The 24,839-nt window shown below is 38.6% G+C and overlaps 1 long non-coding RNA gene across 3 annotated transcripts in view; it reads right to left on the bottom strand.

Annotated features, from left to right (window-relative positions):
• Window positions 1-10,066: 10,066 nt before the first annotated feature.
• Window positions 10,067-24,839, bottom strand: part of LOC119232459 (uncharacterized) — a 115,727-nt gene continuing 100,954 nt past the window's right edge. For 2 of the 3 annotated variants that reach the window (XR_008549440.1, XR_008549437.1), the window contains one exon: window positions 17,362-17,420. This is a non-coding gene — a long non-coding RNA (uncharacterized LOC119232459). Of the gene's footprint in view, window positions 10,092-17,361; window positions 17,421-24,839 lie in introns of those variants that run through there. The other variant, XR_008549438.1, reaches the window with a different exon arrangement.

Genomic DNA, 24,839 nt, shown 5'->3' on the forward strand with positions numbered 1-24,839 from the left:
CTGACTTGACTTTTTTTTTTTTTTTCACTGTCCTTGTACTTTAGGTTCAACTTATTTGGCAAGACTGGTTTTTCTCTGCTTATGTCTGTTTCTTATGCACTATTAGAATAACCTTTTTAAAAATTTTACATCCCATCAGCAATTGTCCAGGAGCACAGGTTTGCAAAATAGCCGTCCAAATAGAAAGATAAGCTAAGGCATGAGGCTTAGAAAGACCTACCCACAGAACACCAGTTTTTCAGAATAGGTAGACCAGAAATTTGTTAGGAAGTGGAAGGTGGAAAAGTAACTAATGGTTAAGTTATACATAAATTCAAGGTAGGTGGGCTTCACTCTTTTGAATAAATGAAATGATCTTAGCAGAATGGATGAATTATATGGAGGCAAATGGCAGAAGTGTTAGGGGCACTTATGTCAGGAGGTTATTTAAATAGTTACTAGGGATCAAGCCATCTTTACTTGTATTCTAATATGGTAAGTTTTTTTTTTTTTTAAGTAGTCGAAATTGGACAGATAAGAAAGAAATATAGGAAAGAAATACTAGTCTAATTATAAATAATCATCACTTACTCTTTATAACCATTGATAAGACTAACAAATTATATGTGTATAATGACTATCAAAAGTAACTGTTGCATCATTCATATATTTTAATAGATTTAAAATGTCAATATGAAAATGTGTTTTATTGTCATTCAGACAAAAATTTACACATTGTAGCATTCCTTTTGCTCCCACATTTTTTTCTCCATGAATATTTTGACCTCTATCCCCCAAAATGAAAAAGCCATGAAGTTATCAAACTTTTTTAGAAATTGAATTATATTTTATGAGTTACCCCCTTCTTTTTACTTCATCCTTCTTTCTGACTATTACACTATTTACTTTTCTCACAACTTTCATTTGAGAAAACTAAGAAAATTTGAAGAATAATAAAGTGGTACCCTACTCTTCCTACTATATTAGAAATTTTGTGTCACATTAACTGTAGTAGGGATATTTACCTATATTTTAGTCATAGATTTACTACTGAAATTGTATAGATTTTCATAATATACCTTTTGTGTTCAGAATATGTGACTATTTCATTTGTAATTACTCAAAGAATCTTTGTGAATGAATTGTATATCTTTTAACTATATATCTTATATATTATGAATTACGTACCTTTTAGATATACCTATTACAAAATAGAAACTATTTTAGCATTTGCATCTTATTTTCCACCTTGTCTTATTTTCCAGATTTTATTTAGGGAAAATATCTTATCAAAAAAATTAAAAGACATCAAAAATATCAAATTTTTTTTGTTGTTTTAGCTTACATTGTCAATTTTTTAAAAATTTCTTTTACTAAAAACATTCAAGACTTTAAACTCCAAATTTGAAACTACTAAAAAACTTTTTAATCAGGTATTAAAAACAAAAGTTGAATGACATGTTTTAAAATTCAGGAAAGCAAGTTTTTGTCTTCTAGATTTTGGATATAATCCTGGGGGGGAAATTACTTCATATGTATTTGCCTTACCTTATTACCATGTACTTTTTATGCCTTTCTTTTTACTTAACACATTGTTCTGGAGCTTATCCAAGTATTCGTCATTCTATCAGTCTCCTGAAATGAGGTGTGATTCTAAACAGAACAGTTACCCACCCAGGATCCAACACCTCCAGGGAGACTTAGTTCCCAGGGAGAAGAAATCATTAACAGTATGGATGTGAGGAAGTAGAACTTCTCAAGGTCTCTGGCTCAGAGTTTCTCACCAAACAGGGAAGATTAAAGTTTTCAGATTAAGTCAGTCACTTAAAACAAATGTATATGAAACAAAAAGAACAGACCAGATAATGATAGATACACCTCATAGAAAGCCACAGGGGGAGAAAAAAAATAGTATAGATTCCTTCTTACTTTCATACTTATTTATTTCTATATTTTCAGAAAAATTACCTTCTTTGTCTAGTTGGGCCCTAGTATACCTGCTGTCATTTATGTCATTTATAACTGTTCTTTGGATTCCTGTCCCAACCTGGAAAGCCTCTCTCACTTCTGTATAGTTCTAATCTATAATGTATCCCCCCATTGACTTTCTCTTGCCTGTATAAAAAAAATCCATAATTTACATATGTAAATATAATATATGTAATATATATAATTGCTCTTTTATAGTCTTGATATATTGAAAATGTTCCACTTTTTTCCTTCTCCCCTATACCCCCCATTAGTCACAACTTCCTACTTTTACATTCTCTCAGTCATTTTCCCATTCGTGGTCCCTTTTGTTTCTAGGGATTCTTTGGCATTTAATGTAAGTCATAAGGGGAAAATATTCTTTTTCTTTCTTTTCCCACCTGTCACATGTTAATTTACTAAACATTTCCACCTTGATTTTTCAGTATTTATCTTTACAGGAAATATAATGGGTAAAATCTAGATAATTCAGTTTGGCCCAAATTTGAAGTCAGAGAATTATTTTCATTTTTTTTTTTAAAAAATATTATTTAGGGCCTCCCCTGGTGGCGCAGCTGTTGAGTGCTGGGTTGCAAGGCTGCTGGCATCCTCTGCAGCACCAGTTCGATCCCCGGCCACCAGCGAGGGTCCCACCAAAAAAAAAAAAAAGATTATTTATAAGATCTGGAGTACTGGCCAGGGGTGCGGTGGGTGAGAGAATTCACCAGAGACAGAGTGGGGAGCAGAACAGGCAGACGAACTGAAGACACTGCTGAGGAGAGCATTGGACAAGTCAGGAGAGGTCTGCTGCGCCATGTGGGTTGCTCCTTGGCCGGCTGGGAATCGAACCCGTGCTGCACAGGCTGTGGACAGCTTCATAATGCAGCACTCAACCTGCTGCGCCACCAGGGAGGCCCCCCAGAAAAATTTTCTTAAGGCAATTGCTTCTTCAACATTTTTACACACACATACACACACACACACACACACACACACACTTTTTTTCTTCCTGTTTTCTGTCTTCCTCTGGCCATATTTCTTCTCTCCTTGTTAAGTTATTTCTAATCCTTTTGTACACCTATATTCATGGCAAAACTATTTAAATATCCAAGAGGTAGAAGCAATTCAAATGTCTGAGTAGATAAATGAAATGTAGTAGATACAAGATATTATTCATATATATAAGTTTATATATACATATATGTATATGAATATGTGCACATATAAGTAATATACATATATGTATATGAATACATTTATGTATGTTTGATATGCACATATTCATATATAATAGGCTATTATTCATGCTATACCATGGATGAAGCTTTAGGACATTGTGCCATGTGCAATAAGCCAGTTACAGAAGACAAGTCCTTCATGAGCCCACTTGTGTGAGTTATTTAAAGTAATCAAACTCATAGGAACAGAATGTAGAATGGTGGTTTCTGGGACCTAGGGGTAGGAGGGAAAAAGGGAAGGTATTTTATACACAAGCGAGTATGAACTTTGAAAGATGAAAAAGCTCTGGAGATCTGTTTCACAACAGCCTGAATATACTTAGCCCAACTCAACTTAAAGTGTTTAAATGGTGTTATAGACAGCATGTCCCCGCAAAATTCCTATGTTGAATTCACAACTCCCGGTGTGGGTGTGATGGCATTAGGAGGTGAGCTTTGGAAGTAGATCACTCCTGCAAGTGGAGCCCTCAAGAATGGCATTAATGCCCTTAGTGAAGAGACACCTAAAGACTCTCTGCCCCTTCTGCCATGTGAGGACATAGCAAGAAATAGGCTGTCTGGAAAAAGACCTTCATCAGAACTCAGGTTTCCAGTTCCAGAATCTGTAAGGATAAAATTTCTGCTGCTTATAAGTCAGCCAGTCTGGGGTATTTTTGTTGTAACAGCCCAAATGGACAAAGAAAGAAAGAATTTTTTTTTACAACCTTCTTTAAAAGAAAGAAATTAGCTATTTCTGGTCCTTGACACAGTTGTACTGGCTTATATGTCATTTCCTATTTGAGTCCAATAATTGGGCAGGTAAGTTACGATGGGTGACAAATCGCAGCATAATGAACATATGGCCTTTGCTTTAAATAGGGACTTTCCTACCTCTATTGTTAGGGCACTTAGTCTGTTTTATCTATAACTATCTGTCACCCCTACCTGATTATGGGCTCCTGAATGCCTGGGACAGAGTTTTATTCAATTTTGTATCCCAGAAGGCTGGACTGCTCAAAAAATATTTAGATGACATTGCTGTACTGAGAGCACTGAGCACGCAGGAGGGGGCCTGGGTTCTGCTGCCATCGCCTGCCCTTCCACAGATGTTGGTCGTTGGTCTAGTCATCTGCAAAAAAGGAATGTTTCCACCATCAAGTTTATAATTGTCTGTTTTTGCTCTGTTGTGCTTTGTACTGTTATTATTATTTTTTTACCCTGATGTCTTATTTGGTTCCCCTATGTTCCTGTTATAAGTGAAACCATCCGATATTTTTCTTTTACCTTTTGGCTTATTTTACTTGAGCATAATTCCTTCTAGCTCCACCCATGTTGCTGCGAATGGCATGAGTTTATCTTTCTTGATTGCTGAATAATATTCCGTTGTGTATACATGCCACATCTTCTTGATCCAGTCATCTATTTTAGGGCATTTGGGTTGTTTCCAGGTTTTACCTATTGTAAATAGTGCTGCAATAAACATAGGGGTACAGGTGCTCTTTTGAATCACTGTTTTTGTGTCCTTTGTGTAGATTCCTAGTACTGGAATTGCCGGATCATATGGTAGCTCCATTTTTAATAGACTGAGGAACCGCCAGACAGATTTCTATGGTGGCTGGACCAGTTTGCACTCCCACCAGCAATATAGGAGAGTTCCTTTTCACCGCATCCTCGCCAGTATTTGTTGTTGCTTGTTTTTTTGATATGTGCTATTCTTACTGGTGTAAAGTGGTATCTCGGTGTGGTTTTGATTTACATTTCCCTGATTATAAGGGATATTGATCATTTTTTCATATGCCTGTTGGCCATTTGCTTTTCCTCTTTGGAGAAATGTCTTTTGAGTTCTTCTGCCCATTTCTTGACTGGATTGTTTATTTTGTTTTTGTTGAGCCGTGTGAGTTCTTTGTTTATCATTGGTGCATGGGTGCCTTGGGGAAGGAGAGTCTATGGGGACTCAATCTGAGGGAGTGGGAGGAAGCAAATATTGTCTAAAAAATGTAAAAATGATACATGTTAAAGTAAAAAAATGAAAAAAATAAGTGCTTGTAAACATGAAAAAGAAAAAAAGGAATGTTTGGATGAAGCATACTCCAGACTCTCTCTTAGCTCTCAATTTCTATTCTTATACATCAATGGCTCTGAGAGAACAATGATGACCCAGGCACAAATGTGAAAACTTTCCTTTGCAATCTAACCTTAGAAGAACTAGAGCAACTGTGAGGTGGTAACCAAATCCTTAGATGGCCAAACAATACCCCAGCAAAGACTACATCATATTTCCGAATGACCACATGGCATAATTTTTTTGGGTAGAAGATGGAGAATAATCATCTCCTTCAGGTATTTAAAAAAAGCAGTTACATTACATTCTGTAAAATTCTTTACAGTCTTCCTGAAGAAGTTAATTTTCCCAGTTACTGGCTTTTTGGTAACAGATTATTTTGGGGGTAAACTGAAAATGAAAGACTTTTCTACTTAGAAAACATAATTTTATTACTTTTTCTTCTTAAGATAGAGCTGGTAACATAATGTTGAGTTGCCAAGTTAGTGGAAGTCATGGCATAAAACAACTAGATTAATTATTTTTCTCAAAAGTGTTTCTAGGACTTTGCACCATTTTCTGGAAACACAATTAAGTACTTTCTCCTTATCTAAAAACTAAGTTGAGTGTGTGGATGTGTGCAGAGATTTCCAGTCCCTTGAATCTCAAGGGTGTTTGAAAATGTCTGAAATCTCTTTAAAGAGCATATTAACATGTATCCAAAAAGTTAGACTGTAATACTATTTAACTGCTCGATTTTTCCATTATGGGTCTGTCAGCAGGAATATGTTGCCCTATAGTACATGACAAGTGAAAACGCTGGTAACATTGTTTTTCATAGACAGAAAAAATACCAAAGAAGCAATTTCTTAGCTAAAATGTCACCTGTTAGATGTATAGGGCTCACTGTATTTTGTTGCCCTGGTAACGGATGGTGTAAAATGACTCCTTTGCACTGCTCCATCAGAGTGATTGCATCCTGTTTTTTCCATCATTTTACAAGAGGCTGTTTTCATTCTCCCTTCCTGACCATATTAAGTGTAAAGAGATTGAATTACTGTGCTGTACCCTCTCCATCCGATGTGGATTTAAGAGTTGATATTGATGTACTGAGAACTGTATGCTTCTTCAAGAAAAAAAAAGCTACAAATTATAATGAATTTGACTTTTATGTATCGACCATTCAAGAGTTGAAGTAGGGTTTCTGCACCCAAGGGATAGACATGGCCTGATCAGCATTTTTCACTCGAACGAATCCAATTGATAAAGCAATATACTCAGTGTCACTTTGCTTGATCTCCAGATTTAACAATAGTCATGCTAAAAGTAGATACATTACTCTATAAATTTTACCCATAAAAAAAATGTGCTAGCCATAGCTTTCTACAGCTGCACTCCTTCCAACTTTTAACTGAGCAGGGCAAAAAGGAGGCCCATAGCAGAATTGTGCTGAGACCAGACACGTGTGGGCAATGTGCATTCAGAATCTGTTTGTGAAAATCAGGTCTCAGATACCATTTTACTTCCTTGCCCCAAACCACTGAATCCGAAAGCACTTCCTATGAAAACCGACTTCTTACTCTCTCTTCAATGGAAATTACTCTCCCCACTGACATTCTGCTTTATAATTATCCAGCTGTTTCACTCTGTCACTATGAATATCTTAATACCTCAAAAACCATTTACTTGAAATTTTCATTTGTCCCAGATTTGAAATAAAAGAGTGATTTCCTTAAAGCAAGGTTTTTTTTTTTTTTTTTTTTTAAAGATTTATTTATTTATTTATACAAGCACTGGGTACAGTCAGAAGTGCGGGAGGGTGAGAGAATTCACCATAGCCAGAGCGGGGAACAGAACAGGCAGACTGACGAAATACACTGCTGAGGGGAGCAGCGGGCATGGCAGGAGAGGTCTGTCGCGCCATGTGGGACCCTCGCTGGTGGCCAGGGATTGAACCGGTGCTGCAGAAGCTGCGGGCAGCTTCGCAGCCCAGCGCTCAACAGCTGCACCACCAGGGGAGGCCCATAAAGCAAGGTTTTTGTTAATGTACTTTGGGTAATTTAATTTTTGACCATTGCTCCATAATACTTGTCAATCCACTACGTCTTTTTAAAAAACTTAGAATTATATATAGACAAAAACAAAGGAGAGATGTGAGGGAGTCTGCAGTTAGGAGAGGACATTTTACAAGAATGGCATGCCCTGTCACTTGCCCTGCTTTGGGAGCACAGTGAGGTTACCTATTTTATTTACTTAATATGTAAGTCATAGGAAAAAGACCTCTAGTTAATTGCATTGCTTGAATAGCCTTTCAGAACTTTATGTAAAAGACTGTTTTGAAGTCCCACTGCTTGATCACAGTTTGGAGAGGCAACAGATTCTGCCTGCACTGACAATTTGAGTAACTGTGTATTTAAACTTTTTAAGTGACTTCAACCATGAAGATAAATGATAATTTCCCTTCACAGGGGAAACATTGCAAACATTTAAATTGCTAACAAATGACCTTTCTATTGTTTGATTATTCTTAATATGTGTACAACAGAAAACTGTAATATTGATCTGCACTTCTATACTTCTGTGGTAAGTTGACTCTCAAACGTTCTTTGTTTAAGTCAATCTGTCTTTTTCTGTCCCATTCTCTCTGTCTCATTCTCTCGGTGTCTCTGTTTCTCTTTCTCTCTTTTCAACTGTCATCTACCTCCAAATGCCTCTTGACCCAATTTTCTAAATTGCCTATATCCTAGAAATTCACTAATGTAAGGTGTCTTGGTCCCAAAGGTCTCAAAGAAAATCCAGTTCAGCTTTTAAACCTCCATTTTCATTGACTTCTTCTTGTCACTGCAATTATGTCTTCTGCCTCTGTGAATTTCTGCTGTGTAGTTAACACCCTAAGGTAATGCTTCTCTAAGGTGGTCTCTAGCCCTGTAGCACAGCAGCACCTGGGAACTAGTTAGGAATAATCAGACCCACCCCAGAGCTACAGAACCAGAAACTCTGGAGAGCAGGCCCAGTCATTTGTGTCTGATAAGTGCTTCAGGTGATTCTGATGTTAGAACAGTGGGAACCACATTTCTGATCCTCAATTTATTCACAGCAAAATGGAGTGATTATATCTATATCACATCCACAGCCATGAGTGAAACCACCTGATTTCAAGTGACATAGCTATACCAAGTGGCTTTATGAGCTTTGTGCCCCATACCCCAAGAGTTTATTAGTTCTTTTTTTTTTTAGATTTATTTAGTCATGCATACAAGAACCGGGGTACAGGCCAGATGCACGGGAGGGTGAGAGGAGTCACCAGAGACAGAGCGGGGAACAGAACAGGCAGACTGATGAAATGCACTGCTGACAGAAACAGCGGGCAAGGCAGGAGAGGTCTGCTGCATCATGTGGGATTCTTGTCGGCTAGCTGGCATCAAACCCGCGCCGCAGAGGCTGTGTACAGCTTCACAGTGCTGCGCTCAACTGCCTGCGCCACCAGGGGAGGCCCGCGTTTATTATTTCTTAACTTACAAATCTTATAGAGTTTGGAGAACACCTTTAATAACACCTTGAAGTCCCTTTAAGAAAGACCAATTAAACCATAAATACAGGAGTGTAGGGTAAAGAAAATGTCAGGCTTTTCTGCCCTTCCACCATCAGGATAGATGATGGATCCTTGTCCTGAATGCATGCCTGATGGCGGGCACCTGGAATAGGGTGTGGGCATAGATAGATGGGATTCAGCTGAGCTAAGACTGTGCTTTTAAGGGCGACGTCACAGGGACGCCAGTAGAAGCCGAAGCCGAGAAAGCAGCAGACGAAGCCCGAAGCAGAAGCAAAGAACGCCAGAGAGCCCAGATAGAGTGAGGATTTGCTGGGGCCTGGGAGGACTGCCAGCCTCCCGCCCCCGCACCCCTGCCTGCCATATGCCTGGTGAACCCTAATAAAAGACCTGCAAAAACCCACTAAGGACTATGACTCCTCCTTTACCCGGTCTGCATGGGATCAGAAAACCTGCACTGTGCCCAGTCCGGCCTTTACAAGGAGGAACTAAGAAGTAGTGTTAGAATCAGCTTCATGGAATTCTACTAGGGCTTACCACTACCTCTGTTTGTTCTTCAGAAGTTCATGTAGCCTCCATCTCCTCACTTGCAAGTGGCAATAAAACCATCCAAGTCATGGGAGTCATCAAAAGAGATCAAATGATAGCTGAGGATATGTTTTTTAAATTATAAAGAGCTACACAAACACAAGAAGATTCTATTAATAACTTTCACTTTTTACTTTAATGATAGCTTTAGAGTAATTACAAAGTATTTAGATAATGAATTACTGCTGACACCAAATGTCTTTTTTTGCTCTGTGTGCTCCTGGAGAAATCAGAGGGTTTTTGGTAAAGAGTTTTGTTTTTTTTTTTTCCTCTTTCTTTTTTTCTTCCTCCATTGGACTCTGGAGTTCCTATATAAATAGCCTGGCACCTAATGCCACTTGCATGGAAGGTGGCATAAAAGAACAACTCTCATTTTATGCTCTATCATACAATCAATTTCTCACCCATATTTTAGGAAAGGTAAGAGAATTGCCAGGGATAACTGCCTTGTAAATATATTTCCTTTGCAAGATTATAAGACATGGAGAAACTGACACACTTAGATCATCCATTCTTGAATGTGTCATATCTTCCTGGACCGGGGGTAACTGAGTGAGAAGTTTCATGATGATTAAGATGCTGACATCAAAGAATTATACAGATGTAGAGGAAAAGTCACAGACCTCTCTCTAAAACTCACCCCTATATACATACCAGGCACTGAAAGATTTAGAGGCACTGGCCAATACAAAATAATGGACGTCACATTTGTAACTTAAATTTTTCTCACAGTCACAGTTTTGGTTACCTAAAAAACAGGTGAAATCAATTTTAAGAATATATTTTATTTAACTCGCTATTTCAAACTGTCATAATTTTTTAACATGAGTTAATGTAAATATTAACAAATTATTTACATTTTCTTTATCATACTAAGTCTTTGACATTTGGTGTATATGTTATTCTGAAGAGCATGTCTTTATTTGAAATAACCACCTTCTGAATGCTCAGTAATAACTGTGGCTATTGTATTAAATAATGGAAGTTTAGAGGATCTTAATTTTATAATTTTAAATTTGATGCATTCATTCATTATAATATGATTGATACTGTAGTTGTAATTAGCACCTTTATTACATTACATACTTCTCTCTTTTTTAGTGGCTGATATAATTAAATTCTGCTCCTTTAGCAAGTTTGATGATCATAATACTATGTTGTCTGTATTCACAGTATTGTGTATTAAATTTCTAGGAATTCTGTACTTTTTGTGAGTTTGTACCCTTGACAAACATCTGTCTGTCCACCCATCCCATCCCCAGATAGCCACCATTCTATTCTCTATTTTTGCAAACTTTGCTTTTAAAAATTTTCCCTATAAGTGATACCATACATATTTGTCTTTGTCTTATCTCAATAAGCTTAGCAACTTCAGACTCCATCCACGTTGTCACAAATAACAAGATATCCTCCTTTTTCATGGCTGAACAATATTCTTTCATTTAAAGACAGAACACAGAGAATCCACATTTTAAAATTGCAGATTAGTAAAACATAGACACACTTACAGAAAAGTGAAACTCCTCCAGAGTGTCTTTGGACAGCCAATTTCTTCTGTCTGTGTGTCCTTCTTTTCTCTCCCACATTGTTCTTTCACTTTCCTCTTCCCCAGTGTGCATTCTCACACATCCCCATTAACACATCCATGCCTTCACACACACACACCCCCTCTCACATATTCATATACCCACTCACACTCAAATTCACTGTGTTTCTGTGGGACATGACTACCTGATCAAACCTCTTTTCTACCTTCTTCTTTCAGAAGCTATTTTTTCTGTCTATCTTTTGTGAGTGACACCTCCTCTACACTCTCTGACAGTGAGTGGAAGGTGATATGCAGCTTTGGATTATTAAATGTACTGCATTAATACCAAGTTGTGCTGCTGTCCTCTTCAAACATGAAACTGAATGTCACCTTTCTGCAGGCCTGCCTGGAGTTGTGTCTACCTACCATTTCCCTAATTTTGTTAAGGTGAAAGAGGAAGACACAGATGAAGAATGAGAAAATTTGATGCATTTATGCATCATCCCTAACCTTTGGAGAAACTAGAGACACTGCTTAGACTGGTAAACAAGTCCTTCAGCTTTCCTAAACATAAATAATATTCAGGATTTGGGAAAAAAGATATTTTCTAGGGACGCGTAGTAAAATTATAAAGTAAAAAGTCACCTTATAAAACTCCAAAAATTAGTATGTGTTAATTTTTCAAGGAAATGTGTAAAAATACCTCTGCATCCTAAAAGATGCCTTTATTGTTAAAATATATATATATATGGCTTTTGATTTGCGTAATCTCTTGGGGGACATATTATAACCATCTTGGGTAAACTCTATATTGCCATTATATCCCAGCACATTTTCACCCAACCCCATGTCCAGGAGCCATTTTCCAAAATCTCCCTGAGAGGTCATACTTCCTGCTCCCATCATCTGCATGTGCACATTGGGTATTTTGCACCAGGACAGCGCGGACTAATCTAGCCCTGCTGATATGATACAACTGGATAAAAGTTTATGGTGCACTGTGATTGTAAATATGCCTGGGAAGTCTGGAGGGCCATTACATCTTAATTGGGTAATTTCTTTTTTAGATCTCCAAAGGCAGAGTTGATGTGTCAAAGGCACCTCAGCAGAGCAGGGCTTCTGATGCCAGCTGGTGTTAAAATGTTGGTAATTTCAAGAGGACCCAGGATCTCATTCATAGACTGGATCTTTTAGAATTTGAAATAATTTTATTTAACTTCTTTAAAAACAGAGATTTGGGTCTATTATTTGGGCTAACCTATTTGCAGAGGGAAATATTTGGTTTATAAGGTTTCTTGTGTTCCCATTTTCTCATTTCCTGTTTCATGCACATGGTACTTTTAGAGATTTCAACAAACTTCAAAATCATGAGTTTATAACAAATTTGTTCAATTTCATTTGCAGTTTGAACATGTGCTTGGATATAGTTGTAAATGTAAACACACACACACAAATACACAACTTAAAGCTCAGAGGAAGTGGGTGGTTGTCAGAGTCCATCAATTGTACCAATTAAAATGTATTATGCTGCTGCTGTTTTGCAGAGGACCCATAAAGCAAAGTAGATTTGGTTCAGAACAATGTAAAATATATAGGAAGTAATCTTTGCCCAAAGCACTATGAACCAAACCAAAACAGAAGGGGATAAAGGAACGGTGGCAGGGAGGAGAGGGAGGTGGACAGAGGTAGGAAATAGCAGTTGGTGCCGTTCCCACCACTACAGAATCTGCGCAGCAAATTGCTGTGCTTTAAGGAGAAGTAGCAATCAGCACCGATTGAAATATCCCTGAATGCAGTTATAATGACATTCCTCTTCTCCCTCTTGTGTCTGGCACGATAGGCCATCATCAGAAATGTGCACCATCACGCAGGATACACTTTCTAAAGACAGGAAGGGAGCTGCTTATGATCCCCATGCCAGGAGCCTGCTGTGTGTGTGAGCATGTTGCCTGGGTCACTGGGACCCAGTGCTTAGGCCAGCACCATACTTGAAATGCTGGGATGTTGCCATCTTGAAATAGAAATTCCTAATAATTTTGAATAAGGGACAGCACATTTTCATTTTATACTGGGCAGCGGAAATCATGTAGCCAGTCCTAGATGTAGAAAATATAGCTTGTAAGAGAGTATTTAATTGAAAAATATTTCATCCACAGCTTCTCTGGCTAGGTAATCAGTAGCAGGGAAAATGAAATCAACAAATAGGGCATTGTCATATTTTATGAGGATGTGCCTGCTCCTGTCCTACCCGGTAACCAAAGATCTGTGAGAATGTCAAACAACAGTTCCCCAAAACTTGGATCCCAGCTTTGTATCAAAGATCCAAAAGGACTGTTCTCATTCCTCTATTGATTGGGTTAAGTTACGTGGTACCCATATCATGTCACATCAAACGTAACTTGATGTGACAAGATGTAACATAACCTGATTTAAAAAAACAGAAACAAAAACAGAAGGAGAATTGGGGGAAAGTACCTTTTTGTTTAAAATGTCACGGAAGATGTGAGATAAATCTAGGAGACCAGAAGTGATCATAATAAAATAATTCTGCTAAATTATGAATGATAGTCTCTGATTCTCTAACTCTTTTCATCCATGGCTATCAAGGCACCACAGACTAAGCTATCTTGTACTTTCTTTGCAGGTTCTCAATATTACATGTTGTGGTGTGGATGTGTCCTAACTCTCTTTCTCATTCAATAGTGGGATGAGTCCACTGCTCATGGACGGGTGTGTAGATAAGAAAAATGCATAAAGGTTTCAAAAAGGATGTTAAGAAAATTGTTGTCAAGGGCTAAAATATACAGGTGGTCATAAGAATTGAGGGGAAAATTAAAAGTTCTTTCTTGAAAAGTGAAAATCAAAATCAACAAAAAACTATGAACCAGAGACACTTTTAGGGGGGCGGGGGCGGGAGGGGAGGGATTGGGGTCAGAATGGGGGGGCTGCAATTGTATGGGGAATATAACAATAAAATTTATTATCTAATAAAAAAAAAAAAAGTTCTTTCTTGAAAGTGATTGCTATTAGTGACTTGGAGCAAGAAGCAAATGACTTGGCCGGGGCGGTGGGGGGGGGGTGTGCGGGTGGGGGTAAGGGTAATGTGTAAGATCATGTAACCTCACATTTAAAAGGTGCTATCTGCTGCCAGGGTGTGTCAGTGATCTAGTGTGATTTTATAAAGGGCGACTAGTGCATTGAGGAGGGAAAGTTCTTCCTTGTAGCAGTGCTCCTGGGAAGTCTGTTGCCAGAATCTGCAAACTCAGGATTCAGTTTCTTCTCAAGCAGGCTTAAATAAGTCAATGATCTTTAATCCTTTTAGAATCTATTATAAGGAGAAAGTGTATGGAAACTATGAATTTGGGGAATTTTTGATCATCCTGGATTCCTAATAGGGTTAAAATGACTTAGCCCACTAGTCAGGCAATTGATCTTGTTAATGAGACTTTTGTGGAGCTTGGAGTCTCAACTGTGGACTCAGGGTATTTTGAGATCAGGCCCCCTCCTGTCACACAGGAGAGAGACTAGTGTTAGCTCAACCCCTGAGAACTCTCTGATAACCTGAACTTGGGCTGTGTCATATAGCTTTGCGGCATTGAAGAGTGTCACCATTGGAGGTTTTAGAGCCCATTACCTGGGTTCACACCCCATACTGACTTCCTCAATGAATGTAACTTTGGATGAGTAATTTAACTCTTCGGTGACCCAACTGCTATATATAAAAACTATACACAGACATATACAGTGCATAATACAAGATGCCTGGTCAACCCTAGCAGGCACTCAATAAACATGAAATTGTTACCACTCCTGTTATTATTTGATCATCGTTGCATCATGATTATATGGCTATGCTGGTCACTCTACATCATCTTAGCTGATACAGTTTTCAAGGGCCAATTGTTTAAAATAGGACCAATACAATTAGTATATGCAATATATTAGTGATATCATTCTTTATCTGAGGTGTTTCCATTAGGAACAAAGCAGGGAGGAAGATGTGAGCCTGCCTGGCATGTGTGTTCACTTAAGCTAAGTGCTAATGCACTGACATTGGCAGCAGGAGTGGTGGACCTGCCAACCTTGTGGGGTTTCTAAAAGGGAGAGTTGGCAAAAGGGGAATTCAGATAGAGACAGGGATGCCAATAACCTTACAGCAAGTATTGTGGCTACTCCTGGCACTTGGTTTATTTATAGTTCATAGCTGGCCTGAAAGGTACTCAGAAAATGGCTTAATGGCACCTCCTCAGTCTGAATCAGAACTTGCTTTTTCACCTGGAGAGAGCGCTGGACAAATTCCCAGTCAGTCTAATAGCCAAGCCATGTCAAGGGAGTGTTATGAGGGGTCATGTCCTCACCAGGAAGCTGTTGCCTCAAATGGCAGCCTGTGTGTCTTTGTTTGCTTTTTCCTGTTCTTTTCTCTCTCTCACTGAGATGTCAGGCTACCTGTAACCCTTGGGGGGAAGCCCTTGCTCTGTGAGGCATCGTATGGCTGAGCTATTTGGAGAGGGTCCAGGGAAACAGGAACTGCAGTGACTAAAGGGCTGGGCTAGGATCCATGAGGGAACACTGCAAAAGAGGGTTAATTAGGCAGTCAGGAAAAACTGAGTGTTGTTGAACAAAGGTCTTCGGGTACACCCTGTGGAATCACACAGAGACCATAAAGCAGTTATGTGCTATCTCTACAGAGAACAGAACAAGAGTGACTAAATTCCAAGCAAAGAAGCTCTAAGCCATCCCTTTAGGTTCATGGCCCCATTGAAATTTCTCCCTCCCAATACACTTGCTGCTGTGTTGTCTATTTTCACAGGAATGGAAAGGAGCAGTGAGGGCTCTCTCACTGTGCCTCTGTAAGCTGACAGTAGACGGGGTCCAATGAAGAGTTAGTCTAGCTATAGGCCCATGGCAACCTCCAAAGCTCTCTTCTTTCAGTCCTAAGAAGGATTCAATTTTTATCAACTTCACAGCAGCCTTTGCCACTATTACATCCAAAGTAGAAATCTGCAAGGATTAATTAAGCAATATAAAATAAGGTCAGATACTCATTAAGTAAAGGGACTAAGCTGCTTTATTGCCAACTTTGACCTGCAACTGGTTTACCAGTTTCAGTCTGCATTTGTGGAAGCCTGGCTTGTCCATGGCTAAAATGCAAGTCAACTTGTATAGTAACAGCTCTATATCCCAAGCTGACGCTAACAGCCTAGCTGGGAACATCATCTATAATAGAGTGAGTTTTTTTCTGATGGTAGCAAGGCTGGATTAGCTTGGGTCCTTAAAGCTACTGCAAATCTCAATCTACTCCTAAATTGTGGACAGAAAGAATGATGCCATCTACTACCACTATTATAACTCAACTAGGTTTTTCTTTTATTTATTAAATGTCGCATATATACATGAAAATAGTGAATCTGAATTCTTGTATGGCCCTACCGTGCAATTGTGGAGATGATGGAATTTATTTTATTCCTCATTCCAGGCATTAATCCTCTCCCTTCTTTGCCACCATTTCCCAGTCCTGCCCAGGTAAAGTGAATCAAATAATTGTAGGGAGTAAGGAGGTAGAATCTATAACAGAGACCATTCTACTGGACAATGCTTTAAAAAACTGAATGAATGGTATCAGAACTAAAATGTAATTTTCTAGTTTGGGATATTCATTCTCTGAACAATTATTGTGGTGTCTGCTATTCCCCAGGACATGGAGGAGGCATGGAATACAGAGATAAACAGAACAGCCCCCACCCATTTTTAAAGAAATTTATATCTGTTCATCTTTGTGAACAGGACAATATATAAATGACTACTAGGAATAAAACATAAATAGGACAAAAGTTGGCCTTACTCAAGCATATTGTACTGGCTCAAGTGTATGGTAGATGAGAATTAGATATTAAAGGGCATTATCACCCATGCCAGAAAGTTTTTACCTTTTGCTGCAGCCATTGAAGGGTGAGAGAGGGCCATGGGATTCTTCAACATGATCTTGATATGACTTGATATGGATCTTTGTTATTCCTGTTGATTTTTCATTTTCATTTTTTAGTTGGGTAATTTTATTTTGTTTTTGTTTGCATATGATGTGTTGAGAGAATGGGCTCAACTGGGGTATGTTTTACAGGTGGGAGATCAATTATCAGCTATAAAACATAAAGGAGGGAAATGGTAAACTAAGGCATTAAACAGAGAGGTGAGGAGAACACTTTGAAAGATATTTGAAAAGCAGAAGTGATATGACTTGTAATTCTTTAATATTTGTGCATTCAAGACAGAGTAGCTGAGTTCTCTACCTCATTATAAAAAAATGTTGAGTACAGAGTAGGCTCTCTGAAGGCCAGCAAGTACAAATGAGTTGCCAAATTTTAATAAAGAGAACCAAGAATTATCCTGGTGACTTCAAGTTCTGCATCTCACTTCAAAACCTGGAAAGATACTTGAAGAAATCATCCAAGTTTCAGCTTGCTATCTTCTGTAAGAAAACCAGATCCTGAGTTGCCACCACAATACTTTGGGAAGATCAGATTGTCCAGACCAGTGTCATTTCGTAGTGTGCTGGAGTGACAAGCCAAGGTGATAAGAAGTAAGCAGTAGTTGTAATCTACCTGGCTTCAGCTAGAGTTTTGATTCTGATTTCATTTTACATGACAGTCTTATTAACAAGTCAAGGCTGCTTCTGAGATTATATTCCAAAGAGGGTTATACAGGACAAACTGAAAGGAAAATAAACAAGGATTCTACTGTGGCTCATCTAGTTATTATCTTTCCTTGTAGCCACTGCTTCTTCATTTGAAAGAAGTTACTAATATAATTTCAGTGTAATGATAAGTAGAGGGAATGTTTTTCTTCTTAAACATATTTGAAATAGAAATGAACAGGGGCTACAATGTGGGGTAAAGAAACAGCCTGGGGAGAGTCAGATGAGGCCATGTGAGAGGTTATTCCTTACACAAGTGTGGAAGTAGGCTGGATTCTCACAGTAGAATCATAAACCTGTCCTCCCAACATTTTCATCAGGCTCCATATTAAAGTTTCAAATAGGTTTAAAATACCTGAGATAACTCGATTTGAGTAGTTTGATAGTACTTGAAAATGAGAAAAATTAGGAAAGCTTTGGGGGAATGGATGAGATTCGTGGGAGGAGAGAAAGTGTGGGAGTAATGGTCCTAATATTCATTTAGATTCTAGTTACTATCTCCAAAAACCAGGTTGGCTCTCCTAGATGTATGATTATGACAGTTCAGGGAAGAATACTTTTCCCACTCTAAGTAATTTTATGTGAAGGACCTTTATGTAGGATGGGGTTTTCAAAGTGGGGTTTCTGGACCAGCAGCGTCCCGACCATCTGGGACTTAGAAGTTCAAGTGTTTGGATTCCAACCCAGATTAACTTATAGAGAAACTGTTTTAACAAACACAAAAATGTGTGTTTTGATAAGCCCGCCAGGTAATTCTGACACACACTCAAGTTTGAGAACCATTGATCTCAAGGGATTTTTTAAGTGTCCTTAACTGGGTGTTCATGAACTTGGACAGGGGAAAAAAAAAATCACTTTTATTTTTACTAACCACTAATCAAATTTAGCATTTCACACCATTGTAAAGGTAAGCAACAAACCAGAGTGGGACTTAGTAGTACACATTACTGATAAGAATCAGAGATATTTTCACATCACATTCCCATGGTTGCAGATATCTCAAAATATCATTAATACTCTCTGCTACTTTGAAATTATGGTAATTATTAGACCTGCTGCTAGATCTTATGATTAGTGTGTTTCATAAAAGGAACACACATATTACTGTATTTCAAGTTTTTAAAAATATTTTGATAACTATATTTTACTATAATTAATTGGTTTTGCAAGTCTATGGATCTTATTTTATGAATGTAAACACTAATCCTGAAAAGAGGACTAGCAGCTTCTCTGGTCCACTGAAGAGGAGCAAGCCATAAAAAATGTTAACCCCTAGCCTAGGGGTACACTTGTATCTCCTCCTCCAGCCCTCAGACTGTACTCCCAACAGGAAGAGGGGTGCTGATCTGAATGGTGAGTGATGGAGCTACAGGGAAAGCCTCACTCCATTCTATCCCCTTCCCTCTCACTAAATCTGCCTGTGTGCAAATCTTACATGCCCAGCTGCCTTCTGCCAAGTAGTCAGAGCTGACGGGGGTCCAGCTCTGCCCCTGGCTGGTTAGTATGTTTGTCTCATTCAGAGCTAAAGTAGCAGAAAGCCCACTGATCTAATGCCACATGCTCCAGCCCAGCTTTTACCACTTGTGCAGCTAATATTTTCATCTCCAGCAGTCTGTCTCATATCTGTCTCTTAATTGGTTCCAAATTCAGGCATGGAAGAAAAGCATCGTTTATTGGCCTTCTAAACCATCCCCAGCCTTTCTATCGATCTCTTTCTCCTATTTTTCTTGTGAGAATATACAAAAATAAAGAAGACATTGCAGGAAAGCAGGCAGCCTCATCTCCACCCAGGAGGCTTTTTAATTGTTCTTTAAGTAGCACTGGTACCAGATGCCAGACAGAAGCTACAGTGATGTACTTCCTTCTCAGTTGTCCTAGAATCAGGGCTATAAATTAGTTGGGTCATTGCCCTTTAAAAGAGGAGGAAAATATGAGGTAATAATAGTCAAGGTCATCGTTGTGCATCCAATGAATTCTGTAAACCAGCTGTAAAGACTCTTCCTTAGCTAATGGCATGGAGCCTAATACAACTCTGCAGACAGACACTGGCCAACTTTCTAGGTCATCATGTCAGAGTTCTTTTCTAAGTTATTCTTTCATCTTTGCCTTACTAATTTGTTATGCAAAATAGAGTTCATCTTATTATGATCTAAAGAGGGCAATTGTGATTACAATATTTAGCTATGCAATATGCAAAGACTTAAAACCACCAAAATGTTGATTCCAGAATTTGAAGGAAGCTCTCCTTACCAGTCTAGTTCCATATGAACATCTACTACCTGTGGAAACATTTACTGTGAATCAGGTGCCATGGATATGATGTTCCCTGTTTAGTTCACAGTGACTATTTGCAGTGGAAATACCTTTCATCCAGATGAAGGTACTGAATTTTAAAGAATTTAAGGTAACTTTGCCAAAGTCAGTGAAATTGGTGGGACCAGGCTTGAACTCAGAAAACCCAGTTCTTAATTACTATCAGAGGTATTTGTCTCTTCCGTTTTCAACTTTATTTCACCATTCTTCTCCCAATGGTCTCATTATCTTGTGTTCAGAATCCATGAGGACTTAGGGTGCCTGACTGTTTTCACAGCATATCTAATTTAAACCTCATAACAACCATGATATATGAGTCATCACCTCAGTTACATATAGGTACACAAACTAAGACTTACAATGCAATTTACTTGGGATCAAACCATACAGCTAACAAAGGAACAGAACTGTCATGCAAACCACACTTTTAACTTAAATAGAAATTTTACAAGTTCTGGTAATAAGCTCTGGTGGCAAGGATTCTTCATCCACAGCATTTCAGCCTAACAAATCCAGCAGGAAGTAGTTGGCAGGCACACAGAGGATACAGCCTCAGGCAATTTCAATACATTGGTGCACCAATGCTTTTTGTACTTCCAACCTATCTGCATTTCCAGTAGGAATATTCATTTGTTTCCCCCAAATCCTAGCAAATTCTTCTAATTCTAGTTCAGACAGATACATTTTGTATCACATTGAAAGCATTTCTGTATGTGGCATATCATTCTTTTTGGAATTTTGAATGGAAAGACTGATATAATTGTCAAATCTCCCCATTCTGATGAAAAGTAAAGGCAGGCTGGGAGGACAGACTCTGAAGAATGCTGCTTCAGAGTAACCTTTGTCAGCTCGTTAGCAGGAATCTTCAAGACACATCTCAAAGCATGATGGTCAACCATACTCAGCTTTTAACACAAAGTGACTGGTCTTCAGGCATCAAAGAAAATGCATTCCCCCATTAAAAATAATTGCATAAAGATATTGGGACATAAAACCAAAATTGGGCTTAGCAGGCATAAAATGCATCATTCCTACTTTGGTTACTTAAAGGGTAAAACTGCTTTTTTTGAGCAACAGTTGCTTTTGGCCATCTTTTGCGTGGAGGTATTCAACATAATTGTGCTAAGTAGTGTGAAAAGGGAACCTACTTCAAGGCTAACATGATAATGAGTATTATCTGAGAGACTAGAGGAAAAGCGGTTAATAATATAATTTTTCATGCTTTTTGTTGTTGTTCAGCTAAGAATAAAAGTCTCATTAAAGAGAGTTTAAATGAGTTATATTTTTCCTTTCCTCTCACAATTAATTTTTGTGCAGTCCAATTGAAATTTGCATTTCTGATGCTGTTATGTTGATCAGGGCAGTGTGAATTGCTTGGGAACCGGCAGAGGGCAGTGCTGAGCTGAAGGTGGCACTGGAACCTTGCTTCTGGCAGTAAAATTGTGCTTGTTATTAAATGAAATCTTAAGGCTAACTTAGCCACAGAGGAAATTAAACTGCTAATTATGTGTGTGTAAACCACTAAAATGGGTCCAGTTGTTGCTCAAGATTTCAGAAACACCCACCTCTTCTCCTTGGTTTTAAAATATGTAATTATGCCTGGAAATAGTACCTATTAAAGATTTCATACAATTTTTTTAAAAAAATCTTTCGGAGTTATCTGTTTGCATAGCCCATTCCTTTCTATGCAAATAAACAAAAGATGGGTAGTTTCAAATCATTTTTTCTTCAATTCATTTATGTCAATATCTTTATAAAATCTGAGTCATTGAGACATGATGACCGCATTATTTTCCTAGCACTTTCTTGTTCAGATTTCCATAGAGAATATCTAAAAGATTTGGAGAGAAGCTATTCTGATTTGGGAGGGAAGGGAATGGTGACTGCTTAAATATGTGTATGCATTTAGAATTAGGGATGGTTTTACGCATTTATTCTCATGACAGGGAAATAAAAATAGATATTGAGGAATCAATGGCTAGGATATTTCTGTGCTCTGCACAGCCTAGTAGCTGTCTATATAAGATCAGATAAACAAAAGTAAAAGAAATTCAGTGTTGGGTTTTAACAAAAATATGAATAAACACTGACAGTAATGTTCATGTTACAACAAATAATTTGAATAATTTGAATGGATAATACCATTCACTTTGCAAAGTTTTTCATATGGATCTCTCTTAAGTCTTTTACTACTCAGTGTGTTTCCTAGACCGGTAGCATTGCCAGGGAGCTTGTTAGAAATACAGAATCTCTCTCTACTAAGTCAGAATCTGCATTTTAACCAGTCTGCAGAGGATTTGATTGCAGGCTCAAGTTCGAGAAGCACCACTTAAGGCCTTATCTCCAGTCATTTGCTTTCTCTGAAAAGGGCATCTCTCCTGCTTTTCTGTGGAGACAGTTCATAAAGCTTACAACAGCACACAATGATTTAGAATCAATTAAAGGAAGTTTTTGTGGTTGCAGTTGTTTTCTCCTTTGCAACAAATAAAGCCTTCCTGAAATCTTTAATGGATGCTTTTTTCCCAGCTGGTTTTAACTGGGCCTAAAACTCAGGCTGGTCATGACCTGTAATCCTGGTAGAATCAATGCATGCCCAGGAGATGACATTTACATATTTCTTTTTAGCTGTCCTGGTCCTGCAAAAGACTGAAATGTAGACTCACCACTCCTTCCACGGACTTGGCTGTCCAGTTTGTTTTAAGCTTTTTAGGAGTTCTATGAAAGGATGCTAATGACCTTTTTCACTTATCCATCAAGACCTAGGAACCAGAAGCTCCCCCGCCCTTCTGCGAGCAAGGAGGGCAGCCAATCAGAGTAATGAGGCTCTCCTGCTTGGAAAAGCCAGATTAATCTAAATCAATTATTTTCCACCTTGGCAATTTTAACTAAATTCCTCAGGAGAGCACAAGAGAGATGTGAAGGCCCATAATCGGGCAAACCTCCTGGATGGGCAAGGCAGGTGATACCTTTCAAGCTTGTTAATATCTTATCCTGCTGGGTTCTACTGCCTCAAAGAGTAGCTGTAACTCCTCAACTCAGCATTACAAAGAAACGCGGCTTTCTGGGAGGCAGAGCCGAAGTCCCTGACTCCGCAGCGGATGGCTTTATTCTGGCCATCCCTTCTACAGCCTTGATTAAATTGCTTCTTGCATTGTCTTTCTGTTTCTGTCGCTGTAATCACCAGAGGATCTAAACTGCCAGGATTTGAGGGCTGTACGGTGAGATAGTGAGATATTCAGGCTGCAGATTAAAGAGGCTTCCTTCCTGCCTCTGCTAGAATTCCGCCCGGCGTGGACCCGCAGAGAACGCGGACTGGCGAACTTGCTCCGAGGCGGCTCGGGTGCTGGCTCAAGAATTGGGGCTCCCTGGACAAGCTGCCTTGCTTCGCAGATGACCGCCCCCTTTCACTGGTAGCTGAAGGAAAGGTCTTACTTAACTCAGGCCCGGTTTTCTCAAGCAGAAACTGCGGTGGAAACAGGCCAGGTTTTATTTGACTTTGTGGGACCGACCTAGGACTCTTTCCCGAAATTCTTCCTTTTTAGAGGAAATAAGCTGTCCACAGTGATAGAGAAAGGGGCTTCCACGCCCAGGGTGTTTGAGCACGCCTTTGGAGATTGTTGTTTGTTGGGTTTGTTTTGTTTTGCAGCAGGCTTATTGCAGCATTATTTACATAGAGTAATTTTTTTTTTAATTGTGTGGTTCTGAGTATTGACAAATGAAACTTAGATGGAGAACATTTCCATTACCCTTCCCTCAAATCTCTCCAACCCCCAGCCCCTGGCAATCACTGATCTGTTTTCTATTCTAAAGTGTTGCCTTTGTCCTGAAAGACATGTATTATATTTTTTGGAACAATCCTTCTGTTCTCACAAGAACTAACAAATAGGTTCAATTAGCACAATACAACGAGATTAAAGCAGCAGCTGTGGCCTCAGGTACATGCGGGTTCCAGTCTGACTCCCAACTTGCTCACCCTTGATTTGGGATCTGTTATTTCACTTGGTTAAACCTGAGTTTTTTCATCTATCCAATGAGAATAACCAGCAATAGTTACTGTATAGCACAGCATTTGCTGAGACTTGTTTAAATCACTGCTATGTACTATCCTACTCACGTAGTCACTAATTTTTATCATTCATGTCTTGTCACTTTTGATTAAATCTTAGTGCCTGTAATTAGAGGGTACCTATCCAAAATCACACACACTTCTTGTCCTCCACTGTACCTATCAGAGTACGTTTTAGTCTTGTTTAGGCTGTTATAAAAACAATAGCCTAGATTGGGTGGCTTATAAACAATAAAACTTATTTCTCATAGTTGTGTAACTGGAAGTCCAAGCTCAAATCAACCGCCTCGTGTCCGGGTGAGGGCCCACCATCTGATCCATAAACTGCTGTCTTCTCATTGTAGAAGACCTAGCACAAGGGATGACAGTTTTTTTCTGTCTTTTATAAAGACACTAAATTTCCTTCCTGATGACTCTGTACTCATAATCTTCCTTAATCACCTCCCAAAGCCCCCTTTCCAAATACTATCACCTTGGGGATTGCTTCCACATGAATTTGGGGGGGGGGGTACACAAACATTCAGTCTATAGAGTACATGACAGCTATCGGAATACATACAGCAAATAAAAGATATTAAACATTACAGTGAAAAAAACCTCATTTGTTGTATTGTTGTTCCATAAAGAGGTATTCATAAATCATCTATATCATTACTATATGTTTTTAAAATCTACATGAACAGTAATACTTTTTGTGTCCTTTGGTGACTTGTTTTTTCCTATTTAGTAGTTTGTTTTTTAGATTTATCTATTATTTAACTATTAAATAATATTACATTTCATGAAAAGCCAGTCTCTTATCCATTCTGCTACCCAGGGACAGTTAGGGCATTTCTGTGTTTTTGCTGTACAAATGTACAAGCATTTCTTTGACTAGGAATGATATTCACCAAGCAAG

The sequence above is a fragment of the Talpa occidentalis genome, unplaced genomic scaffold (assembly GCF_014898055.3).
Source record: "Talpa occidentalis isolate TD23 unplaced genomic scaffold, MPIMG_talOcc4v2.1 talOcc4.7, whole genome shotgun sequence".
In the NCBI taxonomy this organism is placed as follows: Eukaryota; Metazoa; Chordata; class Mammalia; order Eulipotyphla; family Talpidae; genus Talpa; species Talpa occidentalis.